Raw genomic sequence first — 6,036 nt, 5'->3', positions numbered from 1 at the left:
GCAGAATAGCCTATGTTAACTTTTGTTTAAGAAAAAATAAAATATATTTTTAAAACACATAAATGAGTCTGTCGTTAACAAAATAAAACATCAGTGGATAAATACAAAGGTTGACTCATAGTGGGATTGGGAGGGAGAGCATGGGAGGAATAGATGAATTCTAGATAGGGAAGAGGAGTGGGAGGGGAAGGGAGAGAGCAGGGGATTAGCAAGGATGGTGGAATGTGATGGACATCATTATACAAAGTACATATATGAAGACTTAAATTGGGTGTCAACATACTTTATATACAAACAGATATACAAAAATTGTGGTATATATGTGCATTAAGAATTGTAATGCAAAAAAAAAAGAATAGCATTAGATTAGGTGAGGGAAGTGAAAGGAGGGAAAGGCAGGGGATGTGGGGATAAGAAAGAGAGTAGAATGAAACATATAATTACTTTATGTATGTATGTGACTGTGTGACCAATGTGATTCTACAATATGTATACTCAGAAAAATGAGAAATTATATCCCATCTCTGTATAATATATCAAAGTATATAAGCACATTCTACTGTCATGTATAACTAATTAAAACAAATTAAAAAATAAATAAAAACAATTTTAAAAAATAAAATAAATCTTTTATCCTCTTAAATAAATAAATAAATAAATAGACTATAATATTTGTTACCCACAAAAAGTAGGTGAGAAAGAGCAATAAAGATGTAGTTAGGATTGTCAGCCTTTTTCAAATACCTTCTTCTTATGTTTTAGAAACATGTAATCTTCTACATGTGAAAAAAAAATCAATGAGGATGAGAAATAAATTAATAAATAAACTCAACTATATTTCAAATGAATAACACAACTGCAGGGAAGAGCAGGGAAGGGGAGCTCTAAGCCAAACATATCAGGAAAGTGAGAACTAGGTATTTTACAATACTATCTTTCCATAGGTTACTTATTAGTTGCAAAGGAAAACAATAACAATTACACAATGGAGAAATCATACAACACAAATTGAACATCACAAATGAGGAGCTGATGGACTAGTGTAGTTTAGGACATGTTGCCCTAGAAAGAATACAACCTCATTTTTTGCAATATTTTCACAGGGAATGCATAACAGTCTGTTATGAATAAACATCAATCAAACCCAAATTGTGAAATAATCTATTTTGAAATGTGAAGTGGGACTAAACTGACCATATTGTGTTTTGTGCATGTATGAATACATAACAACAAATTCTACTAATATGCAAAATTATAATGCACCAATAAAATTTTTAAAAAATTAAAATGTAAAGTGGGGTTGAGAGAAGTATATTTTTCAAAAATGTCAACATTGTAGAAGTCAAAGAAAGGCTGAGAAAGTATTTTTTTTTAAAAGGACCTTGGAGGCATGGCAAATTCAATATCAGATCTAAGTCTAAATCTTGGGCAGAAAAGTGATATCGATGACAGTGTTGGGTCAACTGACAAAATTGAAATATAATGACAGGTTAAGAAAGCATAACATGTGTTAATGTTAAATTTGTTGAAAGTGATAACTATAATTTTGTGATAGAAGAGAATATTCTTATTCTGAGGAGAGAAAGCTTTCGTATTTTGGAGAAAAAGGCCATGATGCCCAGAAATGGTTTTGAAATAATCAAGATAAAATTAAATATATGTATATTTCTACATGTACAAAGGAACATACACACACTGAGAGATGGCCCACTACAAGTATTCCCTGTCACTAAAATAGTTGTAATCCCTGCGGATGCTGACGAATCTGCTAGCGCTGGAGAGCAGATCAGGCCTCAGCATTCAGGGTATTCACGTAGGCCACTCGATGGCAGGCTGATTCAGAGATGAATGAGTAGGGAAGACTATTTGAGACTACTGGAAACCTTCTGATCTCAACTTTCCTAAAATAAAGCATAGGAGAGTTTCTGAGACCTGGCGTGAACTAGTGGAAAATCACTGGAGGATGTTAGGGAAAAGGTTGACCCCTGATAGTATTGAGCCCTGGGAGTCATTCCTGAGTTTGCAAGTGTTTTTCTCTTTGATTAGGTCATCTGCATTTGCTAATTGGTGCCCACTGAAGTGGCACTGGAAGTCAGGGGCTTTGTCATTCCTGATGATTGCATTTCAAAAGGATGGCTCCCAGGTCCAGAAGAAAGACATTCCTGGGTTGTAAAACTGATAAGAATCTTTTAAAAAATTTACACATCAGGGAGGCAGAGAAAGCAGTTACAATTACCAATTTTCTAAAGTAAATGCTTTAAGAGAAGGGAGGTGGGGTGTGAGGCAGACTCCCGCCTAAAGTTTATGCTCTGAACTCCCAGCAGGAGGCAGCATTTTGACTTTCATGGAATCAGAGAATATTGAGTCTCTTGGCATGGTAAACTGCTCAAAATTGCCTGAGTCCATCAGCCACAAGAAGGTAAAATAGATCAGTGGAAGGGCTGTGAAAAGCTCAGCATTCAATTGGGTCTGGTGCCCTGTGGAGCTGGGCACCCTGGTTGGCATCCTCTGGGATGTGCCTTACCCATGGCTAATACACAAGGCTGTGGTCTCAAATTCTAGTATGCATCTGTCCATGAATCAAGGGTGGAAGAAGTAGGTTAGTTCTTCTCACCATAATGCCTTCATACACATTTGCAAAATTTTTGTTTTTCAACACCCTCACCTTAGGCTTTGCCAAATTAGAGGATTTGATTCTCTGCAGGGTTGGGCGAAGAAAGGGAAGGTTGGGAGGCAGGGGTATTATTTATAGGAAGAGGGAAACACTCCTATCAGAGTACCTTGAAAGATTTCCACTTAAAGCAGGGTAGGGGGAAGGCGGACTGCCTCAAGCTGATAGACGACAGCAGAGAAAGGGGTTCCTCTGTTAGCAGAGGCAATTAGCTCTGATTACTCCAAGAAAAACAATGGGGGCAGAGAGGAGGATGTTTCAAAGAGCATGGATTCACAGGATTGTTCCTTGGGCACTCCTGCAGAGAAATAATGATGATCAGACAATCACAATCACTACCCAAGGAGGCCAAGGCTAGGGAAACCCAGAACTCTCAGGAATAAGAGCCAGGTAAATGAAAGCTTTGATTGCCAGAATACCTCCTGATCACATTAAGTCAGGTCAAAAATGAAGGAAATGAGACTTGAAAACAGAGGCAGAAGATAATAAATATCAGTTACACCCTTGGGACCAGGTGCAGCAGATTTCATATTAGGTCCTTACAGAGGTTGCAGCTGGCTGCCATCTTGGAAGGTATTCAAGTAATGGACTTAATCAAAGGCAGAATGGTTAGGAAAGAAGCATGAATGGGTTGTACTGGACAGCTCTCATGGTGTCACTTCAAATCCCCTGACTCCGTGTTTCACTCCATCGATCCCTACATCTCCACATTGGCTTCAAAAGGTTTTTGCAGATACAACTCCTCAGCACCTGCCTTTTGCCTTCTATACTGCAGTTTCTTTTACTCACACTAACTCAGGGAGCAGGAGAGTTTATGCCTGTGAGGCCACCCTTAAAGCATAAACATGGGATCTGATGTTTAAATGCTTTCCTTGTTCTTCCTTCACAACCTGGAAGGACAGTTTTGGGACATATTTCACAAGGCCGCTCAAAAGGCCAACTCATTAAAGTATCCTTGTGTTACCTGTTTCTATTTCTTGGTTTACTTCCTAATTATGTTGTTCCTCCTCCCCCCCCCCCCCCGCCGGGGCAGGGGTTCACTTCCCAAATAAGCACTCACTTTGTGTACCTTTGTCTATGACTTTACCAAGCCCTCAGTAACCTAGTCCTGCTTAAGCTCTATGCACTTCATTTTTGTTATATTTATGAACAGGATATTACAAAGAGTTCTTGAGTATTAACAGAGAATGGCGTATGTAGAATGTCTAGTACAAGATGTGGCCCAAGCAGACCCTCAATGCATTGTAGTCGTTATTATCATTATTATTTCTGTCTCATTTCTGCCACAAATGCCTTTAAATTGCCTTTTCTCTGAATCATTTGGAGTGTATAGAGTACTAGAAAGTCAGAAACAAAATGATCATTAGATGTTTCTGCCCTGGGTCATTTTGACATGACACAAAGTAGTACAAATAGTGCAAACACATGTGTGGCAGACAGACGTCCTTCCAACCATTCCTACTTAATTTCTACAACGGTTTGAGGAAAGATGTGTATCAGCAAGGGTGTTAATAATTGAAGTGAAAAGAAATGGGCAAGAATCCACAGTCATATGAAGAAATCTGCCTTTGATATAATGGACCCTCAACTTCTCTTTAACAGGACAGAAAGAAGGAAAAACCATGAAATGGCCACCTTATAGAGGTGAGTAAATTCAACTCACGTAAGTTTAAAAAGAAGAATTGGTAAATGAATTTAGGATGAAAAGATTGGATAAAAGTTAATGTTAGATAGAAATTATTTTCTGAAATGAGAAAATGGCCCAGGAAGTCTAAGAGCCAAGCTGAGATTGGACACCATAAATATATGATACTAAAATGTGGCTGGTCTATGCAGACATTAAGAAACCAAATATGAAGGCAGGATTAGGAGGATGTGACAAAATGGATCTGGATGAATCCCTGGGTGAAAGAATGCTGAAAATCAGTAAAAGTTACAAATAGGTCCACTCTTTAAGAAGTTGAGGTTTGAATTTATACTTTAATCCAGACTTCTAAAGTCTAAGAAAATGACATCAGTATGCTTCGAGGAACACTCCCCATAACACTGTCAAATGTGTGTAATTGTTAATATGGACTTAGATGGTATTTTTCCATAGTGTTAGTGCATATTTTTGAGGGCAGTGTTATTTGTGCAGCTTCTCACCAGAAGTTAGAAATAGAGGTCCTCACACACCAGGAAATGCCTGCAGGCCTGAAGACTGCAGCCTTCAAACTGGAGAGAAAACTTGGAAAAACAGTTATATTGAGATTTGGACACCAAAAAACAAGACTGGCGATATCCTACTAAAGGTGTTAATTGAGGCTGAATCTGAATAATTTAGAAATTCTAGGGTTTTTATTGCTGTTTCCTGGTGTAGTTTAATTATCTTTCTAACAAGTGGAAAATGAGGCCATACCATTATAGCTGGGGTGATATTATCTTGAAATAAATAAGTGGACTTTACCAGCATAAACCATTTTAGGAGCAAGATTCTAAGTTAAGAAAGGAGGCTTGCCTGATGTTTTCATCTAAGATGACATGGGAAGGACTGGATTTGTCCTCCTTCCTTAAATAATTGAAAAAAAACTATGAAACAATAGTTCTCAAAACAATGGACATCAGGCAAAAAAAGAACACCTAAGACAAGGGAAAACTATATGAGCCCTATGAATCCCCCAAATTATTGCCTAGAGAGAGTTTCTAAGTTGCAGAACAGATACAGGAGGGAGGGTGGAGACCCCTTGCCTCACCACTGAGAATGGAGAGGAAGTACAGGTTGAGGCTGAGGTTGAGGCAGTTGGTCTCTGCAAGGGAGAGTACTAGAGAAGAAAGTGCTGCACAGAAAGTGTTCCAAAGATGTAAGAGGTCCCTTCTCAAGTCTTCAGCTGAGAACTGCTCAGAACATGCATGTGATGAAAGAACCCATGGTCACACTAAAAACGTAGAGAGGACAATACCCAGAACTTCTTTAAGGGCACACGATAGTCCCTCCTCCCAAGGACCAGAGTGGGGAGCTTCATGAATCATGATATAGTGAATAGAATATGCTATAGGATTTTGTCTCTGTGTTGGAGAAGCATTAGCTATACAGTGTTGTAAACCCACATAACAAGATTAAAAGAACTCCAAAAAGTCAAACTCCTTCCAAGTGTCTTAAATGTAAATAAGAACAAATCTCAAGAATATTTTCAGAAATACAAAAATACCCAGTAACCAGAATCATAAACCTCACAATTCCAGGCATCCCATAAATATTACCAGGATATAAACTGGAAAATGCAACCCCAAATGAAGGAAAAAAAACTCAATTGAAACTGATCCAGAAGTAATGTGAGATGATAGAAATAGTAAGCAACAACATCAAAAGAGTTTTTTTTAATGGT

This window comes from Callospermophilus lateralis, chromosome 6 (genome assembly GCF_048772815.1).
Source record: "Callospermophilus lateralis isolate mCalLat2 chromosome 6, mCalLat2.hap1, whole genome shotgun sequence".
NCBI classification, from domain to species: Eukaryota; Metazoa; Chordata; class Mammalia; order Rodentia; family Sciuridae; genus Callospermophilus; species Callospermophilus lateralis.
This window is presented reverse-complemented; position numbering follows the sequence as displayed.